We start from the raw sequence: 14,444 nt of genomic DNA, 5'->3' as shown, positions 1-14,444 counted from the left end.
TATTAGATACTAAATTTTTTTTATAAAATAAACTTAATTTTGTTTTATAAAATTAAATAAAATTATAATTTCTAAGTAAAATATTTTCAAATAATATTAATGCTTTAAGAATAACTAATATTTATATAATAATCATTACTGCCCTCGCCAGAGTTCAATGATTCATGAGAATATGACGTGACGGAAAAACAAAACAAAACAAAAATGAAGAAAAAAAAACCAATTGTGCAACTTCAAAATTCCAAACATATGAACAATTTGTATTTGTGCTGCAAAGTATTTGTATGTCGTTGTGTATATTTGATTTTAGAGCAATTGCTATTGCAGCAACGCAGCGCCGCAACATAAAAAGCGCCACAACAACAAAATAACTGATGCAACACAAGTGTTGTTGGCGAGAAAAAAAAAAAACAAAACTAAATGAAACAACAACAAAATTTGTTGATTGTTGTTTATCGTTGACCACATAGAATATTGTAGAAGCGCATATATGCTTTTGAACACACACACACGTGCAAATAATTCTAACACTTTTATGGACAATTCGTTGCGCTGAAATGAGCTAGCAATACAAATATCAATAATTCCCTGCAATTTTTAAACGTAATTGCATCAGCTTGTAAAATTAAACTTTTTGATAAATTATTTTTTTAAGAAAATACATTTTTTCTTTCCATAATTTTTTGAATATTTATAGTTAAATGTTTATTTGTTTTAATTTTCACTTTATAGGTCAATCATTTCGCATTAATTCATTATTAACACTTTTGTGTGCACAATTTTTAATTTTTTTTTTAAATTTTTATTAATTGTTGTTATATATTTTTTTCATTGTTTTAATGTGTTTTAATCTTATTAATAATATCCACTGCGCAAAATCCTTAACAACCGTTACTTTAGGCGCTGCTATGGCACCTGGCACTAACAACCACATTGTAACTGCAATGCAAAATTATTAAAATGTATCGCTTTTATTTCTTCGCTTCAATAAATATGTTTAGCTCGTTTAAGCAGTTTTATATATTTTAATACACAGAAAAAAAATTGAATATTTTTTTTAGTGTTTTTATTTTTTTAAGTTTTATATTATTTTATTTAACATTTTAAGAGTTATTTATTTTTCTTTCAAACTTTTTTGATTGTTTAGTTGCAAATAACTGTATTAACTGTACATTTTTTAAAAAATAATTTTTTTTTTTTATTATTTTGATTTTATTTAAATTTAAGCTTTATTTTGTTTTATTCAACATTTTAAGAATAATTTAGTTTTCTTTCAAACTTTTTTGATTGTTTAGTTGCAAATTTTTTAACTACATTTTTTAAAATATTTTTTATTTTTATTTTAATTTTATATTTATTATTTTGATTTTATTTAAATTTATAAGCGTAAATAAAATATGTTGAATTTTGAATAATGTTTTTTTATATTTTTTTAACATTAAGTCTGATTTATTTCACACAAACATTTAATTTAATTTTCTTTTATTGTGACACTATAAATAATTATAAAGTATATGTTTAACTAAGAATTTATTGTTAATTTTTTATAACAACTTGATTTTTAATAATTTTTTAGAATTTTTAAATCCCTTTTTTAATATGTTCTTTTATTTATTTGTTTTGATTAATTTTTTAATTTAAATTTTTACTTTTTTTTAGTATTTATATAATTTTTTTATTAAATGGTAGAATTATTATTGTTTTTTTATTTATTTATATTGTTTTTTTTATATATTTTTATATTATTTTTAATTATATATTATTATATATTTTTTTACTTTTTTTAATAATTTTTTTTTTATTAGTTTTTATTATTATATAATATTTAAGTTCTTTGGATTTTTGTTTTTCCTTAGTTATTCTTTTCTTCTTTATTGTATTTTTTACTACAACCATCTTGTCCTTTCAAATTTTCTTTAAACACAACAATTTTTTATAACTAAAATATGTTCTTCGAATTTGTTTTTGGCAAGCGAATAAATTTGTCAATTCATCACATAAATGACAGCTTCCATACTTCCGTTATGCGACAACTTAGCACATGAAGGCAAACAATTTGTATGAGTACGGATTTCCGGTTGACAAGTTTTCGATTAATTTGTTATAGCTGTAGTGTTTCATATTATAAAACCTTGTTTAATTCCTTTTACTTTCGATTTCTGTATATAACTATTTATATATTCTCGAATTTGATTGTTATAATTATTATCGTTATTATTTCTAAATTTAATGGATTTAGGAAAATTGATCAGAATAATAATTAAATTAGAAAATATAAAAAAATGTTTTTCTTTCAATTTCACATTAACAAATATTTTTAAGAATATTGTAGGCAAAAATTTATAATTTTTCCAAAAAATATTCGTCAAATCTTTTTCTTTCTTTTTTAGTTTTCCTTTACATTGATTTATGTTACTGAATTTAACGCATTAAAAAATATTTTTTTTTTTTAATTTTTATTTTATTTTTACATATATCTATTTTTCAAATTTTAAATATTCCTCTTTTATAATTTCGTTTTTTTTTTATTTAACAATATTTCATTATACTTAAGTCATTTACTATTTTATAGTATTCACTGGTTTTTATTTTATCATTTACTTTTAATTTATATTATAAATCGCAAAATTATTATTTTATTATCTAAATTTTTTATTTTCAAACTTAGACTTCAAAAAATGAAATTAGACTATATTAATGAAATATTTCATTAATGAAAAAAAAACCAGAAATGTTACTAATGCATTTTATTTAGTATTGTTTAATTTAGCTTAATTTTATATTAGTATAAAACTTTTTCTGATTATTTTTAATTTTTCAAAACTATTTTTAACCTTTTAAATTTTTTCTTCTTATTTCTAATTTTTAAAACTTATTTCTAATTTTTTTAAAATAATTTAAATTGTTATTAAATTTTTTTATTTTTATTTTTATATTATTTAAAATTATTTTAGCTTTTTAAAATTTTTAAAATTAGTTTCTAAAATTTTCAAATTATTATTAACTTATTTTATAATTTTTTTTTTTAAATAATTTTTTACGATTTTTTAAATAATTTTGTTAAACCGATTCCTAATATCGTTTTTGCATTTTATTATACTGCACTTTAAAATTTTTTAATCTAGCATTTTAATTTTTTATCACAATTCACCACTGCTGACTTCATTATAATCCACCGCAATTCCAAAATTCTCCGCTACGCTAATAATCCGCATAAATATTTTGCATTGCAACACTTATTAATCAATTATTCTTGCATTCTATCAGCGCAACACAATAAAAACCACCAACAAAATAACACCACACTGCAAAAAAATAAACCAACAACAACACACCGTATCATTCTTTGACTTTTACTTTTCAAGTTCTCGAGTTCTTTGGCGCTGCCACCTGACGACGTTTGTTCTTGACTCGTCACTGTTGGCTAATAGCTGGCTGCGCTTACGCTAATTGCGCTAACGTTTAACAGATTTAACGGTATTTCAACGTGGCTATGACGAACAACAATTACCGCGACGCGCAACGTTAAAGAGTTGGCGGCAAAATGAAACCGATTGCATGCCGCTACGAAGAAAACTTGTCTGCGTGCACGACGTCACTACTGCTGCGACTGGCCACATAGAGCCAGAGTCGAGCTGAAGAGTTGGAAATCAGCGCACACAATCATGCAAACATGTATGTATGTTTTTAAAATTCGAGTTCGTAGAGCGGCGGCTAGCATTGAAACAGCAGTCAACGGTACTTTCATCCAGCTTTTACAGCGCGGAGAAAAACTTTTACCGCCAACAACACGCACAGCCGAAAGAGAGGGGCGCGCGACGTAAGTGAGAGCGCCCGGCGCAACGCTACAATACGATTCTAATGTAGCGCGCGCGGTCGCAAGGGGATAGCGCGTACAAGAAATGATCGACTGGCCGACCGACCAACCGTTAGACGACTGTCCGCGCTTCGTTTGTTTGTTTATTTAGCCTAACTGACTGACTAACTGGCTGGTTGGTTGGTTGGCTACTCCGCGCCCAACGTGCGTACATACGAACGGAATAAAGTGAAATGAAAGGAGTAGATGGAAGAAAGCGGCCAACAAGCGCCAAAAACTCTAACGAATGCTGCCGCCAACGACCGCTGCCACAGTTGCTGCTGCTGCGCTGAGCGATGACGACAACAAATAGCTGAGCTAGCGCTAGCACACCATGCAAACTATATGTGTATGTTTGACACCACTATACATAATAATCATTCATAGGCGGCAACAACAAAGCCAACAACCAGAAACGAAAGAAGCATGAAAGCTCACCAATACTGAAGCACAGTGGGGCACACCGATGCGAGCGAATGAACGGCAAAAGATAAAAAGCACATACAAATACAAAAACAAAGCATATGTGAGCGCATAAACTAACGAGCAAACTAACAACAACAACAAGCGCTGTGCCGAGCGCTATTAACAACAAACAATTGCAGTAGCCGACATACTCGGCCGACCAGTCAGCATACGAGCGCGCGCGCGCTTACACACGAACCCGTCTAGCATTCGTGTATTACCGCTATATGACTTCGTGTGCTTTTAACTGTATGTGTCACCTATTACAGCTATGGCTGCAGCGCGCGCTTGCTCAGCGCACTAAGGCAGCAGCAACCGGAAAAACTAATGCCACCGCATGCAAACACAAAAACAACAAGTAAACAAATTACACAAACACACACAACGGCAGGGTAAAAATTATACACGGACCACAGCAACAACCAAAAGAAGTGTAGCAGCAAATGCAGGCAGTAAAAGTTATGCATTAAGGTGACGCGCGGCTTGCGGCGCTGAAGTTGAGTGGGAGAAAAGCGTCGAAAGCAACTTTTTGAAACGGTGTATGCTGTGCTGGGGTGCTAGCGAAATATGTTGCATGTATAATTATGCTCTATACATAGGAAAAACATACACATATATAATTATATGTAGCTGTATTGGAATTTTGTAACGAAGCGAAAGCTTTTGCATTTGAAAAGCAGGAAGCGCATAAAGTAGGTATTATGCACTTATAATCATATATGTTTGAAAAACCTTCTCTTTGGCAATGTAAACACAGTGAGAGTGAAATGAGAAAGCCTGTTAGTTTAAATGAGTTCAAAAGCAGTGCAGCGGGTAGTAACAGCCGCTCAATTGCTAATGCTTTGTAGAACTTTTTAACTGCATCTGCTTGCATTTGAAAGCGAAATGCTGAAAAGCTTTTCGGATATTATCAAAAGCACACTTGTAATTCAAGCATAAGTATCAAAAGCAACGAATTGGTAATGATTTTTGAATAATATTTAGGTATATCGTTATATAAATATGGAATAAAGCCATACGAAAACTAACAAAATAAAAAAAAAAATTGGGAAAATTCAATGAAATTAATAAGATAAAAAAAAAAATAGTAATAATACTAATAAAATTAAACACAATTATGCAATGAAAAAAAATTAAGAAATATAAACAAAGAAAAATTAAAATTAATTAATAAAAATAAAACAATTATATTAATAAATAATTTATGAAATTGAAAAAAATTATGGAAATAACAATAAATTATGAAAATGAAAAACAGCATAATAACTGAAAAAAATTATGAAAATGTCAAACGGGAGGAATTCGTTATGAATTTTAAATAATAACTAGGCATAAAGGTATATGAATATGGAAAATAGCCATACATAGAATAAAATAAATATAACAATTTAGAAAAGTTAAAATAAATTAAGAAAATTAAATAAAAAAAGATTTAAAGTCAAATTAAAAAAACTTTATTTAAAATAATTTTTCATAAAAAACATTTGGCTATAATTTATTCATAAAAATATTAGATTAGAATTTTTAGCGATTTTATTTTATTAAAAAAAATTAAAAACCAATATGTTTTGCTTTCAAATATAGACTACAAAAATACTGTTAAAAAAATATAACAATTTTAGAATTATTAACCACATTCAAACAATTTTGTAGAACTAATTAAAAAAAAGTCTTAAAAAAATTAATTTATAAATTATTTTTATTATAATAATAATTACACTTGAACAAGAATTTTTAGAGTTTTTCACGAAAAAAATCACAGAGCCATTTGTTTTTTGTTTTTGTTTTTTATTTTAATCTTGTAGATTTTATTTTTTGAATGAATGCACCTGAAAAGCTTTTTTTTTTTGATGTACTTTGTGATAAGAATAAAATAGCATCATTTAGTAAGGGAAATATATATATTTGAGACATATCAAAATTGGTTGAGTATAGTGAATAAGCTCTATAAGATATTAATTGCGTGTTTTATATTTACTTTTTATATTTATACATTTTTTTAATTAATTTATTTTTATTTTTATATATTTTAATATATACATATTTTTATTTATTTATACTTTTGTATTTCTACTTATATATTATATATATATTTTTAATTTTTCATATTTAATTTTATGTTTATTTCTTTTTTTTTGTTTCAAATCGGTTGGCAACGTCATAGAGTTATATTTTTGTAATAAGTTTTCCTCAAATAGCTCATATTTCTACGTTATAAAGTTATTTGTTTTAGTACTGATTATTTAAAATGTCGCCTATTATACCCGATAAACATTTCCTTAATATTAAATAATTAAATCTGTAAAAATTCTGACTGAATAAGGCTGGCAACCCTGTTCCAACTTGTACATAGATAAACTAAAGTTTTTAACAAATCTTTGTATGCAAAAATTATTTAAATTAGACAGGTGGCAGCGTCAAACAATCATAATATTTCTTGTTATTGTAAGATAATATACATAAATACTCAAGGAATGTTTTGAAGTTCGAATTGTATTTTTTTGTAAATTTTTATATAATTTCTGATATTGTTTTATTTTTGTTTTATATTATTTATTTTTTGTATCTATTATTATTATCATTATTTTTATTGTATATTTTAAAAAATTTTATTATTATTTTTAATTAATATATTTTATATTATTTTTATTTTTTTTCATGGTATATTTAATAATATTTTAATTAGCATGTTTAATAAATTTTTTTACATACATACTATGTATGCATAAAATCATACATATCACCAACTGTTTAAAAACCATTGTTACAGCAACAACATCACTATTACTGCTGTGCGCCATGTAATCCAATCAAGTGTACTATCTCAAATTTTTAAAACGTGAGCTTTTAAAAGCGCGCTCAAAATGCATTGCATATTGAATATCTCTCTTGCTCGTACACATTCGTTCTCATGTACTCATCATCATTCGTTCTCTCATACGTACTCTCTATATTTCTCACACTCCCGCGACTTTCAAACAACTTAACATAAATGCGTCCAACAGCAATGACCTTTAACAGCAGTTTACCGAACGTCAGTGGAGTTCTTCGCCTGCTCAATGTTATTTATGGTATTGCAGCGCTGCCCCCGGTGCCAATGCCTGCCTGCCTGCTATTGCATTGCTGGCGGAAAGTGAAAATGAAATTGAAATTGTACACCTTCTAATTTGCTCGTCGCCTGAGCGCAGCGCGGCGCTCCGAGGTGCAGTCGTTGAGTGCATAACGGCTCTCTGAAATTGTGAAAATTATGCGCTCTCTCCGTTGCTGTTATGAAATTTGCAGTTAGAGTAGAGGGAAAAGCAGCTCGTTGCACTTTTTGCATTAAAAATTTTGTTGCTTTTTTTATTATTGTTTTTGTTTTTTACGTTTGTCTTGCTATATTTGACTTTGCTTGCTACAGTGCCCCAGTGCACTGCTGTGCGGCGATAATTATGTATGTTGACTAATTTTCATTGTTGTGGTTGTTTTTGTTGTTATTTTTATGATATTATACAAATAGGAGTGCATATATATAGCTACATACATGCATGCATATACATATACACAATAATAGTAGTATTATATGCGCTTACGTTGCATGTATTGCTGTTTTTGTTGTTCTTGTTGTTGCTGTTGCACTCGAAATTGCATTGCAAATTGTGCGCTGCTCCACTCCGCACCCGAGCAACATTTTTATTACATTATTACCATTTCATGTTTATTGTTTGCGTTTCTAACTGCAAATGCAACGGTGCTGTTGTTTTTGTTATAGTTGGTTTTTTCTTTATTTCTTTATTTTTTTTTTGCATTGGCATTAATGGTAATTTCTTGGTATTGAATAACTTTGCAAAGTTGATTGACTGACTGAGTTTTTCTTTTTTAACTAAGCTTTGTTGTTAGTGTTGATTTTATTTTTGTTGTTGTTATTATTTTTATGCTATTTGCTGTTTCTTTGTTTTTAGTTGACTGCATGACATTTGCATTTACCAATGCATTTGCAATATCTGCGGTGGTATAAATATACATTTATTTATGAACATAAATATCTACGTATATCTATAAGTAAGTATGTGTGTAGGCACATATGTGTGTGTGTGAGTTTCAATTTCATTGCAGCCGCAATGCGGGAAAAGTAGGAAGTATTTTTGGATGCATATTCAATATGTCATAAGTAGGTTAGATTACGTGAATCACAAATTATGTATTTACATACATATGTATATACTATATCTGTATATATATATATATAACATACTTATATATATACCTATATATATATATAGGTATGTATACAGAGTCATATGCAAAAAGTTTATAAGTAAAACAAAAACAAATATTTGCATGTGAATTTAACATTTTTAACAACTTTTCACATACAAAGAAATGCTTAATATCAAAATTAAATTTGCATTAAGTGGCAACCCTTTGCGAAAAACAGACTTAAAAACATGTTGTTGGCCACATCACCTAAACAATGGTTCACAAAATATGTATTAATCTCAAATGTTCGTAGATATATGAACAAATTTGGTAACTCTATTAAAAAATATGTGGCAACTTTACGAGTTTTTCATGAAAAAAAAATTCACAAATATCCTCTACACTTAAAAAAGTTGCTCATGGCACATTTTCTAATACTCGAGAGTTAAGGTTGCCATAGGCTCTAGAAAATATATGTATACAAAATTTTGGCACACTATTCAGAAATATGTAGACTTTAGCAAATTTAACAAACTAAAAGGGTTTTTTCGTAAATACTAAATATATATAGGTATACTTGCATATATAAATTTCGAAGAAGTGGCCATAATAACGATATAAAGTTTCAATTAAGTGGCAACCCTTTTACGAAAAAAAACTGTTTTATAAACGTCATATTGGCCACGTTACCCATATATGCAAGTCCGAACTTTCTTGGACATTTGCAGTAATATGGCAACTCTGTTCGAAGATATGCCGATATTTTACGATTTTTTTCCAAAATATGTTCACAAATATGCTTTACACTTCCAAAATTAGCTAATAACACATTTTCCAATATTAAAATGATAGGGTTGCCATGCCTCTAGAATATATCGTTACACGAAACTTTTGTGCAATATTCAAGCATGTGGAAGTCGTATTCAAAATATCGTAGTTTACAAATCCTAGCAAACCAAAATATAATTTTTTAAATTTTCATGAATGTGTAAGTATTTTATTAAGCATATGAGTATTTAATATATTTTTCAAACGACCAAGCCATAAAATAAAAAAATGCAGATGTAAATTTATTTCACATTGCTGTTGCTTGGTCTTTACTGATTTTTTAGCATACAAGTATGTTATATTGTAATAGTAACTCAACGTCGAAGTAGTGCAATCAAAAGCGAGTCTTTCGTCTAACATTCTTTCAGTAATTTTGTGTTTTCTGGAATTTTTTTCGTCACCCCTCTCCAAGTGTACTTTTTCTAAGCCTCCTTTTTCCTAGTGAATTCAAAAAATTGCGTTTTGACTAAAATTTTAAGTATTTTCATATAAAATTGAAAATCCGCATTTTTTAGTATTCATACAGAAATTCAGCATTCTTTTGTGCAAAATTGAAGAAATAAATATTAAAAATACTATTCTACGAAAATAAGCAAAATTTTGCGCATACGCCCTGCCCACCACTGTAGTATACCTGTACAACTACAAGTAGAAGGATAGTAGCAAGTAGGAATGGTAAGTTCAAGAAAGAACTTAAAATACTGATAGACAGGAAGTTTATTTTATATCCGAACAAAAATGCCAAAAATTATAGAAGGTTTAGAAGCTAAAAACCTATAATTTCTACTATTGAACAATATAAATTAATTGATGAACAATGAACTAGTGAACTAGTGAATGTTCAAAAGCGGCAGTTTCAAAAAAAAGCAATCGAATTTCGAAATTTTAAATTTTTTTAAAATTAGATGACCATAAAATGAAGTGTAACGAGATGAGTGACACTCTAAAAATATCAAAAAATTATTGATGAATATGTGGGTTTTCTAAAGCTCCGTGCAAAGTTGATACTGTGCCAACGCACAACCGAAACAATACAATTTTGTCTCAAATCAAAGACAATAGTAAAACTGTTTGGAATCGCTTCCGCTCCCACAATATTATCCAACTCGGGCCTCCGGCAACCTTTTCTTCGTCATAGACCTCAAGCAAATGCTCTCCTGTAAGAACTTTGGCAACCCTGATGCGGTAATCTCCGGACTAAGACCTTTTTTTTTAACCGAAAATTAATCGTAGCACAAAATTATATCGAAAAGTTGGAAGATCGCTACAAACGGTGTTTAAAAAAATCGATTTAAAATACTATGAGAATTTCAGTCCACCTGTTAGTTCATCTTCTGCTCTCAATAGAGAGTAGAAAGGCCAGGGAAGAGCAGATAAAAATTTGATTGGAGAAACCGAATAACTGATATCGTTAGATTACAGAAACAATCAATAATGCTTACCGATCTTCTAAAGCTCTTGTTAGATTGCATATGTTAAGATTGCATAGGCTCATATAAGTAGTACCCATAATCTAACTTAACCTCTAACGTAGTTATGGAAAAAATAAAATGTTACAAAACACTCCGAATAAAGACGTTTCCCATGTTTTACTAATATTTTCCCAACAACGCTAACATCTCATACCCCGCAGTCCACAATGCCCTGCATTAAACTGAGCCGAATCCAATAAAGCCTGACTAAGCACTTCTCAGACAGGCAACCACACTGCATGCGGTATTTCTTACAACTACGTCTTCCTGTGTCATTAATTTCGTTGTTAGCATTTCTCTTCCTCATGCGCGCTCTTTCGCACTGCCGACGGTAGAGCACACTCACCGGTAAGTAGCACAAATAACAGGTAAAGGTAAGCAGAGATTAAAGCCGTATAAAAAAAGCTGATTGATTAACAAATACGGTAGCTTGATTTGACGGCGGCTTAAAGCGAAAGAGCGCAATCTGTTCAAATCAATCCACGATCTTGCTCTCTCTCTCTCTCTCATTTTCTCTCACCTTCAACAGTAGTTGAACCACAAAGCTCACACCTCATGAGCGCTGGCTTGATTGGCAAGATCATTAACCGCTAATGTGACAAAAGCAGCACTCCCCGTCGCGCTCTTTGTCCGCGCTCACTCGTTCCCTAGCTCGCTGGCAAGCATTTGCTCTGATTGCGTCGCTGTTGAATCATTGCAAACGGTGTCATGGACGGGTCGTCGTAAAGAACTTTCACTTGTGCAATAGCCAAGCGGCGCTGGGCGGCGTCAGACAGACATACTTATAGACATATGTACGTGTGGATGTGGCTCGCACTATTTCTGTCGAATTCGAATTTCATTTCGAACAGCTGCAAGTGTGCAAAACTCGTTTGCAAAGCTCGAACAATCGGAGTTGGCTTACAGATATTTTTTTTTGCGCTGCGGGAATATTTTCGAGCGACCTGCTTTGTAACTCTATCACACATGCCTCACACAAACATATATACTTACAACTGTATATATTAACGCCATAAGGAAGTGAAAAATAATAGCAAGTGCGGCAAAAAGGAGTTCACGCTTCGCTTTTGCTTTGCCAATTGACTGTTTGGTCATTTTACGCTTTTGGCTGCCGACTGCCAAGTCACAGCTCAACTTGGCTTTGATTTTTATTGCGCTGCTGCTTGGCTTACAACCAATTTGGCATATAAAATAGCACAAAGCGCAAACTCGGAACGAGCTAAAGTGCAAGTAATGCGAGTACTTAAAACTGTAATTTGAAATATTTTTGGAAAATCGTTGGCATAGAAAAAATAAAAATAAAATTAAAAATTAAAAGACAGAAAATATAATGAAATAAATAATTTAAGAAGTAAAAATAAAACAAAATAATTAAAATTTTATACAAATAAATTACCTATAAATAATTTAATACCCATAAAGTAAAAACTAAAAAAAAAATTAGAAAATTTAGGTAGAGATGGTAGGTAGGTAGGAGGTAGATTTCTTATAACTTAAAATGGTATAACAAAATATTTATTTTTATTTTGAGCCGTCAGTTTGTAGAGCAGATATATGCTATAGTGACTCGATTTGAACAATTTTTTTTGGATATTGCACAGTTGCTTTGGCAAATAATCCCTGCCAAATTTGGTGAAAATAATTCTTGAAAGGAAAAAGTTTTCCATACAAAAATTTAATGCCTATCGTTCAGCTACATGCTATACTAATCCGATCCGAACAATTTCTACAGAGATTACACCATTATCTTGGAAAATAATCTATGCCAAATTTTTTAAAGATATTTTATCAAATGAAAAAGCTTTCCATACAAGCACTGTCTTCAGATTATTCAGTTTGCATGGCAGCTATATGCTATAGTGGTATGATATAGACTGTTCCCACAAATGAGCAGCTTCTTGGTGAGAGAAGGACGGATGTAAAATTTTAGATCGATATATCAAAAACTGAGGGTCTACTTCGCATATATATATACAGATAGACGAACGATTTAGCCATCGACTCAGCTTGTTACGTTGATCATTTATATAACATATATACTTTATAAGGTACCTGTATGAAAAACCGGTTTATTCCCAGAAATTTGTAAAAGAAAACTTGTTTTAATTAGTCAAGGTAAGGCAAGTCCAGACAGCCCATGAGCGTACCGGCCTCTCTGTATGCCTGACACAACTGTATGCGCTCAGTGGAAAAATATGATTGAAGCATGAAAGAAAACTTTAAAATATGAACCCACATTTCTCAGCCTAATGGTGAGTGGCTACTTAAAAGGCAGAAGGACCTTCAAGGACCACGACACTAAAGGGTTGCGTCAGAAGCTGCGCAGTGCTCAATTATCGGCCAAGATCTCTGTAACGTCAGTTACGACGGTATATTAAGTCTCGAAATGCCCGACGATACATACCTAGTTGACTACGCTAGCAGGGACGTCATAGTAGATGGACAGCTAGGCTAATCCAAATAGAGTGGTCCAGCAGGACGTATGGTGAGGTGGATTATTATACTGCACAACGTTTATCAGGGTGCGGGTATTTTTGGAAATATCTATATAAAAGAGGAAAAAACTAAAAGCCGTCTTGAAAATATATACAACGATGCGATCAAGGATGACGCTGAACACAATTTCTCAAACATAGGTATATATATATATACCATGAACAGTACATATTAAGTTTGCCACGATATTCGTTGGGTCAGAGAACCTATAAAGTATATATATAAATGATCAGTGCGGCGAGCTGTGGCGATGTAACCAATCCGTTCGTTTGTTCATATACATACTAGTCCCGAGATTTTTGAGACAACTATCTGTTGTTCACTTATCCTTTTCTCACCAAGAAGCTACTCACTTGTCGGAACGTCCGATATCGGACCACCATAGCATATAGCCGTCATACAAATTGAACGATCGGAATCAATCGCTTGTATAAAAAACTTTTTGATTTGAAGTGATATTTTGACGAGATTTTACAAGCATTATTATTCAAGGCAACGATGCGATCGCCAAAGAAATTATTCGAGTGACTTTAACATATAGTTTTCATACAAACTGACCAATCAAAGTTCTTGTAAAGAATACTTTGTATTTGAGAAGGGTATTATAGCTTCGGTGCAGACAAAGTTAACGTTTTTTCTTGTTTTTGTTGAAGTAAGTTTTTAAAAACTATTGTGAATATTTTTAGTTGTGAATATATTTTTGTTTTATTTTAATTCACCGCTGTTTTTATATACTATAAACACATTTATTTCACACAATTTGTGTTTTCGAGTCAGTTTCCCATTTCCATGCCAGCAGTATTTCCGCCTCAAGTCGTGATTTGAAGTCAAATTACGAAATGTCTTTAAACGCGAACTTCGCTGTTGGCCAATAACGGGTGGAGAAAGAAAAATAAGCGCAGAGTGGAAACAAAACGACAGTGGTGACAGAAAGAAGAAACCCAGCGATAACAACAACAAAACAACGACAGTGAAGCGCATGATTGACGATGGCGCAATCGTGTAATGCAACAACAATAAAAGAAAAAAACAACGGGAAAAGTAAGTGGCAAAGAACGCAAAAGTGAAAAATGTAAGTTAAGGTTGAGGGGCGTTCAACATAACATTTACCGAAATATATATGTATGTGTAAGTATGTATTTATACTA

Source organism: Bactrocera oleae, chromosome 5, assembly GCF_042242935.1.
Source record: "Bactrocera oleae isolate idBacOlea1 chromosome 5, idBacOlea1, whole genome shotgun sequence".
NCBI lineage: Eukaryota > Metazoa > Arthropoda > Insecta > Diptera > Tephritidae > Bactrocera > Bactrocera oleae.
The sequence above is the reverse complement of the archived record's forward strand: the minus strand, read 5'-3'. Positions refer to the sequence as shown.